This window comes from Rhagoletis pomonella, unplaced genomic scaffold (genome assembly GCF_013731165.1).
Source record: "Rhagoletis pomonella isolate Grant_MI unplaced genomic scaffold, Rhpom_1.0 Rhpom_scaffold_00003, whole genome shotgun sequence".
NCBI classification, from domain to species: domain Eukaryota; kingdom Metazoa; phylum Arthropoda; class Insecta; order Diptera; family Tephritidae; genus Rhagoletis; species Rhagoletis pomonella.
The window spans coordinates 92,916,929-92,931,794 of NW_023458557.1; the positions used below are offsets into that span (position 1 = coordinate 92,916,929).

General features: G+C 40.0%; 1 protein-coding gene across 1 annotated transcript in view; it reads left to right on the forward strand.

Moving 5' to 3' along the window:
* The first annotated feature begins 11,176 nt into the window (after nucleotides 1-11,176).
* The window catches only part of LOC118736420 (serine-rich adhesin for platelets), a 278,380-nt gene continuing 274,690 nt past the window's right edge, over nucleotides 11,177-14,866 (forward strand). Inside the window, exons 1-2 of the mRNA XM_036466514.1 lie at nucleotides 11,177-11,537; nucleotides 11,599-12,966. The gene's annotated coding sequence lies outside the window, so the exon portion shown is untranslated. The remainder of the gene's footprint in view (nucleotides 11,538-11,598; nucleotides 12,967-14,866) is intronic.

Below are 14,866 nucleotides of genomic sequence, written 5' to 3' on the forward strand. Positions count from 1 at the left end.
AAAACTTTACCAATTATTTAATATTTTAGGTATGCAGTCCATCAAATTTTAGTAAGTTTCAAGACGCTAGAAAATCGCGTTGATTTTTAATAATTTTTTTAGCCGACGGTTTTGTGCATTTTCTTCCCCACGGGAGAGCCGCTACTTGTAGTTCTTTCATAAGATCCGGCAGCCCAATTTTAATTAGAACTGCATACGTACTATTTTGTTAGTGGCGTCAACAGTTGTGTTTAATTTGGTGGAACAGCAAAGCGATTTATTTATCTATTTATTTATTACAGTCTGTTAGACTTTTATTACAACAAAGATTTAACATTCTTATAATTATATTTAGATTTAAAATTTAAATATGTATTAAATACAAAATGCTCTACGGAAATTTTGAAATAACATTATTTCTTTATAACTGCAATTATTTTATGTCAATATAAAAGCATGCAATTTTCCGGAAGTTATGTAGACGGTTGGAAAGGCCGAGTTTCCGATACACCCAGTCTCGATATCTTGTTGGTTGGAAAGGCCTAGTTTCTAATCCACGTTATTGTTGATACATCACTATCTTGTAGGCTGCGTTCTACAATAGTCATATAGCAACCGCTTGAAAAGAGTGATAGTATCACAATTTTTTATAGCCTCTGGTAATTCATTAAAGCACTTTAAGCCTTTATAAAAAATATGTTTTCTGTCACATTTATATATCGGAGATTATCGCTAAGATAATCCGACAGGTTGTCCTTCTTAATATTGTACACAAATTTCATAGCGTGATAAAAAACTTCTTCCTTCACGCTTAACCAATTTAAAGGTTTCATACATACATCTTGTCGGTGTGTCGTACGGTTTGTTGAGGATGAATCCCATCGCTCGGTTTTGCATTTTTTGCAGCTTATCTACATGTGAGTCCGCCGCCAGGAAGAAAATCGTACGGCAGTATATATGTAAAGTGCGGTTCTACTATTGACCTGTACACCAACGTTTTATATCTTCTTCCCAAGTACTTACACGATCTCTTTATAAGGACAATCTTTTTAGCAATCTTGTTGACTGTATACTCAACGTGCTCATCAAACTTTAGTTTGTTATCTATGTATATTCCTAGGTACTTGATACTTTTCACCTCTTCGATTTTTTCATCTTTGATTTTCAATTCACGGCTTATGGAGTCAGCATTTGTCGCCCTGGAAAATATCATAAAGTTAGTCTTTTTCACATTCAGTTCGAGTTTATTTGAACACAGCCATTGATACAAAGAATTAAGATCTTCTGGCATTTTGACAATCGCATTTGGTAGTTCCCTATCACTGATCGTTAACAAGGCATCATCCGCAAAGAGTTTTATTTTACAATGTTTGAGAAAACTTTTAATATCGTTTATATATATATTAAAGAGTAGGGGTGCCAAAACTGAGCCCTGTGGTAAGCCGATGTCTACGGCTATCTTACTAGACATCTTTGAATTAACTATTGTTTCTTGCCTACGATTACATAGAAAGCTTCTAAACCAGTCAAGCTCAGTATTTTTTATGCCAATGTATTTTAGTTTATCCAATATTGATTTCCATGTCCGAGAGGATCCTCGATATTCTAGAGCTATTGGTATCGCTGGGTCTCTTTAATCACCATGCCACGCGATGTATTTTTGACATTCCCACGACAGCCGGTTCTACGTACCGGAATGACTCGGGTTTCACCCGACCAAGGGCTGTTGTTTCGGCGATCTAACCCCGTTTAGGTCGGCGAAGTATCTCAGAAGTTGTCCGTCCATAGGGCAACATTCACTACGCATTCTCCTACTCAGGGCTGGCATCGAGTCAAACCCTGGGCCAGAAATATACACCTGCTGTGTATGCCGAAGACGTTTACACCACAACTCCACCTCAGTCAAGTGTAATGCCTGCGAGGGGTGGAGTCACCTCAGGGTCTGCTCGGGACTACGGACTCACAGACAGTGGACCACGTCGTACGTGGCCCCCTGTTGCTCAAATAGAGCAGCCTCCACGGCAACCCATAGTCCGCCCGTGCAGCCCCACACACTCACACAGCAACCACACACAGTCGCCACAACACAACAACATACCACAGCCACCACAGACCACATAACACACACAACAGCACCACCACCCACACGCCGCCGCCAACAACTCTTGGTTCCCCCTACAATCTGCACGGTATGTCAGACCAGAATATTCCGTAATGTGACATCAGTCAAGTGCAACACCTGCCTTGGCTGGTGCCACTTTAGGGCATGTTCAGGTCTGCGCACCACGCGAGATTGGACGGGGAACTTCGAGGGCCCGTGTTGCGCTGCCCGGTCGCTGGCATCAATTGCGACGCCCCCCCAATACCACCACAGGGAGGCAATCACCCCAGCAGCACACACAGCCAACGGCGGCAAGAACTTACACCTCACTCACACCCCACATCACAACACGTCTCCTGAACCACATGAAGCTCCTCCAATTCAACTGTAACGGGCTACAGAGCAAGATTGAGGAGATAACCGCCTTTATGTGTCGGCATAGTATATTAATAGCTGCGGTCCAAGAGACGAAGTTGCACAGCAATTCAACTTTGTTGCCGGGTACAACGTGCACCGTCGAGATCGCGAGCGAGATAATGGTGGTGGCTTAGCGTTCATCACGCACCACACCGTGCAGTATCGTCTTATCGAAGCAGACATCGACCGCAGGGATACCACCCTAGAATGTCAGGGCATCGCTATCCGGTCAGGCGATGTCGAGCTCGAAATATTTAATATATACATACCCCCTGTCACCTGCTGCCCGGCAGGATATCACCCTGATATAGGTGCGCTCCTCAGAGGTGAAAACCGTATGGTAGTAGTTGACTTTAATGCGCACCACGATCTTTGGCACTCAAGCCTGTCAAACGATCGTAGGGGAACAGACTTGGCTGAGCAGATAGACGATTCGACATTCTGCACAATGAACGACGACGCACCCACCAGGATTATGGGTAACTGCAGTAGCTCGCCAGACATCACAATAGTCAGCGCTGGTCTGATAAACAGCATAACGTGGCGACCTATGCTGACTCTAGCATCAGACCATCTACCCATAGTCATCTCGATTGATAAACCAACCGACTTTGCCTCCGCCAAACACCGGACCTATGTCAACTTTTCTAAAGCTGACTGGAAAGGTTACGCGGAGTTCACTGAAAACACCTTCACATCGCTCCCCACACCAACCGACGTCCACCTCGGTGAACGTAAGTTCCGCAGGGCTATCACTGCTGCTGCAGCCCGCTTCATACCGGCAGGGTGCATATCGGACCCACGTCCAAACTTCCCTGCCGAAGCGGCTGTTTTAGCAAACGAGCGTGATAGCCTTCGTCAGGCCGATCCCGGAGATCCCCGTATCAGGGATCTCAACGCGGAGATTCGGCAACTTGTAAACGTACATAAGCGGAAGAAGTGGGAGGAGCATCTGAAGACTTGCAACTTCACCTCTGGTGTGAGCAAGCTTTGGTCAACCGTGAGGTCATTGTCTAATCCGACGAAGCACGACGACAGAGTCGAAATTTCCTTCGGCGACTATGCTTCGTCGGACCCGGAGCGATGCGCGAGCTATTTTAGCCGGCAGTTCATACTGCATCCTCCGGTGGACAAAGCCAAGCGTCGAGTGACCAGAAGGCTGCACAAACTGCCAACAAATTGTGCCCCCCTTGCTTTCACTTGCGGTGAAGTTCAGGTGGCCATCGGGAAGGCGAAAGCCTCCAAAGCCATGGGTCCCGACGGTATATGCATGCTGATGCTGAAAAATTTGGGTCCTGCGGGGGTAGCGTACCTAACGGAGGTCCTCAATTTGTCAATGGCCACTCTCATCATCCCAGACATCTGGAAGGTGGGGAGAGTGGTCCCACTGCTCAAACCGGGGAAACCTGCAAACAAAGGAGATTCGTATCGTCCGATTACACTCCTTTCCCCGGTAGCGAAGACACTCGAGGCCTTGCTACTCCCGTACTTCACAAATCACCTGACCCCAGCGAAGCATCAGCATGGTTTCCGTAAAGTGCACAGCACAACAACAGCACTTAACGCCATAAACACTCAGATAACTCGTGGCCTTAACCGTAACCGTCCCTGTGAGAGAACGATTCTAGTAGCGTTGGACTTGTCAAAGGCGTTTGACACCGTCTGCCATTCCACGCTACTAGAAGATATAGAGGCCTCCTCTCTCCCACAGAGGCTCAAACGGTGGTCGGCAAATTATCTAAGTGGTCGACATTCGTCGGTAATGTTCAGAGACAAAACGAGTAAGCAGCGAAAAATAAAACAGGGGGTTCCTCAGGGTGGTGTCCTTTCCCCGCTACTGTTTAACTTTTATATTTCAAAGCTCCCTCAACCACCAGAGGGAGTCTCGATTGTCTCCTATGCCGACGATTGCTCGATTATGGCGACTGGGAATGGAATTGATGACCTGTGTTCGAAAGTAAACGGCTATCTCTCCGAACTTTCTCGCTTCTTCACTGCAAAGTGTCTAGCCCTCTCCCCTACGAAATCCTCCGCGACCCTGTTCACAACCTGGACGAAGGAGGTCAGGCTACCGCTGGGGATTCACGTCGATGACACACCAATTCCGACGGTGAATAACCCCAAAATACTCGGAGTAACTTTCGACAGCCTGCTCTCCTTATCTGCGCACTCAACCGCTATTGTCAATAAAGTACAGAGCCGCAACAAGGTCCTCAAGTCGCTAGCCGGCAGTACTTGGGGCAAAGACAAAGAAACGTTGCTGGCAACATACAAGGCAATAGGCCGGCCGGTTTTGAACTACGCAGCGCCAGTGTGGTCGCCTGGGACTAGTAGGACGCAGTGGACGAAGCTACAGACCGCACAAAACACCGCACTGAGGACAGCGACGGGATGCCTCCTGATGACGCCTGAACACCACCTGCACGGCGAGGCGCAAATGCTCCCGGTAAAGGAGCACAATATAATGCTCTGCAAGCAGTTCCTGATCGGGACCCACAGAAGTGGCCACCCGTGCAGACAGCTGCTTGCAGAGGAGCCCTCGCCTAGGCACGTCAGGAGGCATCTATATGAACTAACGGACGAAGTCCAGAGGTTCATTAAGCAACCTCTGGACCCGACAGCCTACAGACAGGCCTTGAACGGCATTCACAGGGACTCAGTCTCGAGTTATGTAGACTCTAGACCTGTGAATGCCGTTCTAGGCACACCACCCCCGGACATTGACGAGACGGAGCTTCATCTGCCTCGGGAGACGCGCACCACACTTGCACAACTTCGCTCCGGCTACTGCAGCAGGTTAAACTCCTACCTGAGTAGGCTGAATGAGGATGTGCCTAATGAATGTCCGGCATGCGGAGAGACCCCACATGACTCGAAACATCTCTTCGCATGCCCGGCAAACCCGACATCCCTAACGACCTTGTCCTTATGGGCAAACCCCGCAGAAGCTGCACGCTTCCTAGGGTTGCCGTTAGTGGAACTTGACGACAACGACTGAGATACCAACCGATCTGGGCGGGGTTGTTGTAGCCGCTACAACAACAACAACATGTATTTTTGAAGTTTGTTTTAAATATTTTTTAAGACCTCTAGAGGATCTTGTAAAAAATGTATACCCTGGATTATGGATAATCTTAAGCAATCTATAGTAAATTTACGGCTCCATAGTTCATTAGCGATCATACTAAAAATGTTTACACCATAGCCGATACAATAAAAAATAAGAAACTAAAAAAAACGGCAACAAAGGCGAAAATCTATCCATTACTCACATCTCGAATCATTCATTTCCAATTACTGTTGCTTATCACACCTAAAATCAAACGAAACCAATTGCAATACTGCATTCACTAAATTGTCTACCTAATTATCACAAAAGAATTCTTCAATTGCGTTATAATTTATGTACTTACTACGTGCGTTTGACTGTGTGTGTGTGTGTGTGTTAAGAAACAAACAAATTGCCGGATTATTGTCTTATTCTGAAATCAAAGTCTAACGCATACACACTCGCACAAGCAACGACAAGAATTCGATATCTTTTGGGTGTATCATTTTTAAAAACGCCTTAAGGCATTGACTTCCTCGCGGCGAGCGTCCGCTGCTGCTGCTTGTTACCTTGAATGCTCCATTGAGCGAATTACATACATATATAGTACCTGAGTATGAAGGAGCCCGCAAAGCAAACGAGATACCAGGGAAATCTACTCAGCCAAACATACTACATACTTATGTAAGTGTCTGTTTGGTTGAAGATACATACATGTTGCACAATGCTTGCAGTAAAAGAGAGTACAGCTTGAAGAAAAGGAGTAGTTTTATGCCGTTTACTTTGAGAATAACTAGTTATAACTGGTATATAACTGATTAATATCTAATTAGTTATGTTATGAACTTACAAACAAGTCAGTGTTTTATTGCATATCTCACTTTTTCCTTACGAAATAATGGAACGGCCATACATTTCTATGGTAAATAAAGGTGCCTTGTACTCTTCACAAACAAACTTTTGCAAACCATAGTAGAAAGCGTAGCAAATTTCTTAAGAACTTCGTACTGCTTAAAAAAATTTGGCTCAAATAATTTTTCTTAACTATTTCTTGGGGTTTTTTTTTTTTATTCGTCGAACTAAAGAAATTTTTACAAATAATAACATAGTTAAAACAGATTTGGTTCTTATTAACCCGTAACTTTAATTGCATTTCTGCTTGGATACAAAAATTTAAAACCAACGGTTCGTCCCTACGGGAAGGCATCGGTGTTATTGAAGAGATTAAAAATAATTTGTCTCATATAACGATATTAAAAAAAAAAAAAATTAAAACGACCAGCGCAGATCTCTCTTATTTGAGAATATCAAGCAATACTTGTGTGCCCATTTTAATATTACAATCCTTGAAATAAACTGAATAAAGAAAAAAACATAAAACTGTTATTAATTTTTGTTGTTTTGCGAGCATATTTGCAAGCATATTCATATGCTTATTTTCTTCGGCCCTGTTTATTACTTATTCTGCCCTGTAACCATTTGATTTGCTGCAGGGCTCACGAGGCGGATCATATCGTTGCTTGCAACTGTTCATTTCGCCGCTTTGTATTTTGTCTGCTACATGTAGTATGTAAGTTGTTATGGTGTATTGTAATTTGGAGTTTACAGTGTTGATCCCTTGCCCAGTTTACGCTCCTACATACATAGATACATATGTATGTACAGTGGCTGTCAAAAGTGGTTGAATGGTGTTTTATTTTTAATATTTGCACTGTTTTCCAAGCTAAAATTTTTTTGTTAGTTTTTTTTTTTATAGAAATATGGTTCATGCATTAACCAAAACCATATAAATTAAACTTTTAAATTTTATACGGAGTTGAGAAAATTCAACAAATTTTCGTCAAAATTTTTAGCTTTCTAATCCGAATTTTTATAAAATTTTTGGGTATGCAGTTACAAGGCTTATGAAATTTTAGTAAAATAAGTCCACGTTTTAAGCGGCTAAAAATCGCGTAGGTTTTTAATAGTTTTTTTTGCCGACAGCTTTTGCCGTTTTTTTTTTCATATAAAAAGTGCAATTTATAAAAAATAGCGTTGATTTTTTTACATTCTTTTCGCAAACGTTACTGCGCATTTTCTTCCATAAGAAGTTCACAAAAAAAATAATTAAAATTCAAGGCGATTTTTTAACCGCTAAAAACTTGAATTTATTTTACTTAAATATCAGAAGCCATGTAACTGCATACCCAAAAATTTTTATAAATATTCTGGTAAAAAAAAGCTAAAAATGTTGATGAAAATTTATTTAAACAAAAGATGTGTAACAAAAGAAATTTTTCTTGAAAATCATTGTAAATATTTAAAACAATACACAATTCATCCACTTTTGATCGCCACTGTATGTATGTAACTGTGAGTTTTTTTATTTTTCAAAATGTTTATTATGACTGCCGCTTCTGTTCTTTTCTTGACCTCACTGCTCCGCTGACTTCTTGCGCACATTTGTAATATTTTTTTTATTTTTATTGTGGCAATGTGTTATCGCCTGTTTTATTTTGTTCTTTTAATTTGTTGCCTATTCTAGCTGGCAATTTTTCGTTGTAACCAATTCTGGCTCTGTTCATATCGTTCTTTAACAGTTTCCACAAACTGTGTTGATCATAAATTTAACTGTTGCAATTCATCTGCTATTTATGGCCACATCTCTTTTCCTTCACATTATCGCATGACCGCTTGCTTGGTCAGGCAGGCAGTCTGCTTGTTGGTTCTTATATTTTTTTGTTCGTGGGTTTTTAGTTTGGTTAAAGTTTTTTCGCTTTCTTGGTTTTCTCATTTCATTTCGCGATTTGCAATGAAGATCCATAGTTGGTTAGAATCCATTAAAATTCTAACACGTTACGCATTTTAGGTTTTATGTTTCCTCTGTTCTAGACAATGAAGTGCCATTGTGATACTATAAACAGTCCGTCTTTTGTGAGAACTTCAGTAATTGAGAACTTGTTTATTGGTTAGAATTGAGTAATCTCGAAACTATGGGGCGGTAATTTATATTCAGCCACTTATTAAGCAGATACTTTGGCGCTTCTAAGTGACCTTGGTTTGTCTGATACTAGGGTGATTTATTAGGAACTAAGTTAGTCTTCTCTTTCGGGCAAAATAGCGTGGCCGTCGAAGCTATGAGTCTGCGTAGGTGGAGATTGAGCTCCGATTACTGCATTCATAGGTCGAGAGTCGTGGTAAATGGTGATCGATACTCTATGAATTCCGTTGATCACTCGTCGGTTCGTGCGTCGGCCTATGAAATTCTGGACCGCGCCCACATAGCCGAAGAGATGACTTACTTTCGAGGTATTCAATTCAATTTCCGGAAGCCAATATCGAACAGTCGTCAAACACCAACCTGAGTAACCCCTTGCTTAATCCCTGTATGAGAGAAGTAATGTCAATAGATTCTAGATAGACGGTGGTTTCGGTCCCTCAGCTCTGGGTCCTACGATTGTATAGGCGAACGTCCTTATAATTTCTTTGTCCACCCGTAGGTGTCGTATTTCCTTATAACTACCTATGATACAATTACCGCATTTCGGCGCCATATGAATGCACTGCTTATGGGAAATGAGTTTTCATCTATGTAAGTCCTAGATTCCTTGGTAAAACTATCTTGATTTCCCAATAAAACAGCCGACATCGCTTATAGTAGCTTCTGATAGATCTGGCTGTTTTACTAACTACCTGCTTAGAGTTCTATACCTAAAAATCGCAAGGGAAGTCCGGTTTAGGTGCATGTTTGCTTAGGGTCTGTCCGTCTACCTTTGATTTGTATTATTCTAGCCTGTATATCTGACAACCTGTTTCATATAGATCAACTTGCTCTTGGATTAATCTATGACCGCATCCTAGAACCACTAATTGAGATTTTTAAAAACGGACTCCTAACTTCGTCGATTCATCAGCTCTCTCCTTGCCTTCAAAGTTCCTATACGGGGAACCCAGACATGAGCTAAGACATCGCTTTTGTTATTTGTTCGTCAGTCAATTGCTAATAAAGTGTCTCGATGCCGGAATATATTTTTCGGAGTATATATATTCCCGCCACTGCATCAGTTCTTTAATTCGTGGTTGTCTACTCTTAAGATATTTGTCGAGACAGCTTGCGGCGTATAAACTATGCAGGTTTCTCAGGATTTTTCTATTGAATGTGCTCAAACTTCCCGCTCTTCTAGAAGATAATCGTTCCCCAAGGTGTATCCGTCTACTTGGGCAGTCACAAAGAATATGCCCTGAGGTTTCTTCCACCACCCCAAAAAAAACCTGCAGGCCGTCTCTACAGAAAGCCCCATTTTGTTCGAATGGTACCTTAACTTGCAGCATCCTGTCACATTGCCTGCAAGAGTCCTAAGACCCTCCCGGCTAAGTATTCCACGAGTTCCCCCTGGAAGGGGTTATGAATTTATTTCTGCCAGTGGGCAGTAATCTCATTCATCCCAACTCCTAATCAGCTCGTGCCTTAAAAAGGCCTTCATTTGTGCTCCAAGTTTTGCAAGACAGTCAGCCCTTTCGTTGCCTTCAAACCCATCATGCCCAGGGACCCACTACAGCGTCAATCTATTTTGGGCACCTAGGCTATTCAGAAGAGTTTTACAACTGGCCACAAGCCCTGATGTCATTCTAAATGAGTTAAAACCTTTAGTGCTTCCTGACTATCCGACAAAATATTTATTCTGGTCCCGTTCGTCCTTCTCCGAAGACATTCTCGAACACAGACTTTGATTGCGAAGACTTCCTTACGCCTAGAATATGGTGGGGTATGAGCCCATTGATAGACTTTTCTGGAATCTTGGTCCAAGTACGCCTACCCCACTACTCCCGTCGTCCATTTTCGATCCATCGATACTTGGGACTCTTTGTCTCGCTTTCAGGAATTCTGACCCTGTAGGGCTTGTCGTAAGGTGCTCCAGCACCATAAGGGGAATGCCTGTAATCACACCAAGGGCATCCGTTGGATAGGTGCACATAGCTCCTGTGATGGCCAAGCAGACCAAGCGCTGTAGCTGGCTTAAGGTAGCACCCGCACTTACTTGTTTTGCTTTTGGCCACCAGGCCAGTGTCACATACATATGTTACAACGGGTTTCACGACCGTACTGAGAGACCAATACGTTAGTTTTGGTAATATTATCCAAGTTTAACCATAAACTCTCTGGCAGGCACAAAACGCCTTGTAGCCTTGTTGGTAAGATTTGAGAGATGTGTGCTCCAATTGAGCCTTTTGTCCAGAGTTACCCCTAGATACTTCCCCTCGGGGACCACCTCGGACACATACATAAAAAAAATCGATATATTCCGACGAATTGATAACCTTCTCCTTTTTTTGAAGTCGGTTAAAAATATACTTAATCTCTTCAAATATGTAGTTTGTAATGAACTTCAATTTTTAAATCCATAGAATGTATTGATGAGTTGGTTTTTTTTTTTACTTCCACAACAAATTTGTTTCGCCAACTAAGCCACAGCCGTGTCATTGCCTTTAACAAAGACTAGGCCAGACTTAAGCAAATTGTTGTTGCTTCTTCTCTGATGCTTATACTTCAGTTACGTATTTTTTTATCTTTTTTATTCATTCTTAGCCAACCAAAAAGTCAATGTCGTCGATTTCTCATACCCCGTGAGCTACGTTGGTTATTAGTGTGGCACGTACGGTCTGTAAGAACCTCAGCTAAGAATCAGGAATATCCAAAGTGTGGCGTACTTAAACACGACCGCTTTTCGTATAAGCCAACTAACCAGTTTATTAGCGGCGTGAGGAGATGCCAAGCTCGACTCAAAGCACAGCTGTATATGAGTCCCAACAACATGTTCGAGTGCGAACCCTGACGAGGTAAGCGCAATCGAACCATTTGGAACACCAAAAAATATAGATGAGGAGCAATCGAACACCAGTTAGCCACAGGTAAAACAGCAAGTCACCACACCGCAGCACATGGTTAATGAGAAAGAGTTGGCGCAAGCGTTGAGAGCGCTGGTGTTTGGTTGGATCAGCGGGTTGGAAAAGGTAAGTGTGCTGGTATCTACGTGTTTGTCTTTTTATGTAATTGTATGCGATTTCTTTGCAGCTAATAAGCTGACAACGCGCGACTAGACTTGCTGAAGCCGGTATTTTTGGTCGACAAGCAATCGCTGAGCCAGGCTTTTGTTGTGTGTTTTGTTAAGAAAGTGCCCGTATGCCGGGAGAGTGTATGAATGTATGTATGTGGCGATCATCGATCTTACCAATGCAACACTCAGCGGTTTGCGTGTTGACTTGCAAGTCAGTCAGTTACTTTTTAACGTTGAACTTAAGCGCAAGTTGATTTTCGGAACACGTAGCGAGTTCAAGTTGGAATTCTACACTACACTAAAGGAATGCGCGAACGCGGGAACAAGGGTGCCATGCATGAAGAAGCAGTAGAAGCCAAAACAGCAGTGTGTAGTGCATGTGAAAAAGTGCTCGTAGTTGAAAATGCTTAAAAAGAAAGATCCGTGTTCAAACGCTTAAGCATAAAAGTTATTGTTTATGGAAGGGAAAAAAATTAAAAAAAAAAATATTTGCTCAATAAATAAAAAAAGTGTTTGAGTGATTAAAGAGACAACTGCATAAACTTTGAATTAGATTAATTATATAAAAATGCAAATTCTAACTAAAAAAAATTCGAATATGTACAAAACGTGAATACAAATACACATACATATTAAATAGCTATCTACATGGATGACTGTGTGTACATGGTATAAAAAGTTTATTAAAAATATGATACATGTCTAAAATTTACATTTATTTTTAATTTTCGCGTCTTAAGTTAATTGAGAGCCACAACTCGTTTTCTTGCTATTTTACCAACTCAAAAGTGAACTGCGACACAAATTCTTCTAAAAGGCGTTTGCGAATTAGAGAAGTAAATGGAAAAGGTGCTAATTGCTTGACTTTTAAGTCGTAAAGCAAAAATAAAAATAGAAAAAATAAATAAATAAATAAAAAAGAGGCAAGAGTTAAGAAGCAGTGAATGTGCAGCAAACAAAATTAAATAAAAATAATTATAATAACAAATAAACAAAAAAATATTAAACTTTCATTAAAAGCAACAACAAAAATCGTTACAAAGATTTTACAAATTTGTAATTCAGCAATCTGATTTCTAAAGATTCTAACAATCCTACGTTTCTATTAGCAACAACAACAAAAACAGTATTTTATTCATCGCCAACTCACTCAACTCTAATTACATACATATGTACATGATATGTAAACCATCTTCAAACATCGCATCAACTTCAGCAAAATTTCAGTATTTAATCAAAATTTAACCCATCACATTCCATCGAAAACACTTCTATCATTTTGGAAGCATTTTTATGTGGATTTCGAGATAAATTTCCCCATGAAATTTTATGCAAGCGAGTAGCGGATATTTTTTACGTTATCTTCGAGTGATAATGTCAAATAAGTGAGTAGAAATTTAAAATTTTTTTACGATATTGTACACTTGTGATCACGCAAACCTTACCACCACTTTTTGCTTTTAAAATTTGGTAGAATTTTGTAAATTAATAAAAAAAATTTAATTTTTTTTAATCTAGTTGACACCGCAACAAAGACGATATAAATAAAAGTTACGAACTTTGTACAAAATTTAGAAAATTTTATTAAATTTGCATCAAAAAATTTCACGTACGCAGTTTAATAGCCCATTTAATTTTAGTACAATAATGTGCAAGTTTGATGAGGGGGCTCAAATTCCTAAGTGATTTTTGAAAATTCTATTTTTCCTACGATCTTGTGTAGTTTTTTCCATGTAACGAATGCTTCTATGTGGGAAAATGCGAAACACCGTATAAAAAAATTGTCTCAAATCAACCAGAACTACTAAAATTTAATCGGCTCTTAAACGGCATATCCGAAATTTTTCTCAAAAAATGTATGAAAATTTTTTAAATTTTGATGAAAGTTTGATGCATTTTTTTTGAATTTTATACGAAGTTTGAAACTTATATTCATATAGATTTTGTTGCGGTTTGAACTATATATAAATATATATAAATGCAAATTTGTTTATTAATTTACAAAATTCTACCCAATTAAAAACAAAAAAAAAAAAACGATAGTGAGTTTGCGTGGCCACGAGTGTAGATATTATATATCTACGTATATACAAACATACATCCATATGCAGTTCTTCTTTTGAAAATCTTTTTTTTCCAAAAAAAAATATTAAGAACCTTTGCTAAATTTTTACACGTTTTTTTTTTAATTTTTTGCTGTATTAAATCAAACAAAACACAACAAAAATACGTATGTGATTTTTAAAAGCATTAATTTTAGGGCCGTTTGCTAATGTACCTTTTAAAATCTGGCCTTCAAACCCATTTTGTTAGAACAAAATTTGTGTTCAAAGGGCAAACAAAACTTAAAAGCTACTTGAGAAAAAAGCCCTTTAACGAACAAATATTGGGAGGTTCCCATAAACACGAAAAAACTGCAAAATTTCAAACTGGAGTGTTTCAAGATTTTCGAAGCCAGCTTAAAAGAATACCCCTAATAAACTTTCTATTTTGGTGTGACCTGAAAGTTCTATTGCATCCCCTGGAATAAACTCGAATTCTGAATGCCCAAAATATGTAATATTAGCTCCTCTGGTAAATTTAAAAATCACCTAGGTAAACGAATTCGACTATAGCAGATGAATTGAAATGTACTAAATAATCTGCGTTTGGCCAAGGCAACTGCACTTCTGCCTCTCATTGACCTCATTAAAGAAAAAAAACATTCTTAGTTAAGACCGGTTGGATATCCAGTGAGGATCTGATATCAGCTCTAATAAAAATATAAATGTGCTTGCTAAGAGCCTAGTATATCTACCGCACCACCCACAGGATTTTAAGCACTCTGTACTCACCAATTAAGGACTTCGAAAATTACTAACTAAAAAACAAACAGCCTCATTGCGTAAGTCGTAAATTAGGCTAAATTGTACGACTGGGCAACAGTAGCATTGTCTATTGTCGTACTGAAATAAGTAAACGACCAAAATCGTCGAAAACTATACAGTGCTGTCAAGTTTTTCCGTTTTAATACACTAGTCGAGTGGAAATTTTAGGCAATGACGTGAAATTTTCGATACGATTCGACTCTCGAAAAACGTCTTGCATTTGATACGACTCTCGCAATGAGGGTGATTATATTCCCATGGTTTTTATGAAAATATAGTTCATTCTTTAACTGAAACCATATAAAGGAAAATGTCGCATTTTATATTAAATTTCTAAAAATTCTGATAAAAAAAGTTTGGAAATGCGATGAATTTTATAGAAAGTATATGATTTTTGAATGAACTTTATTTTCATAAA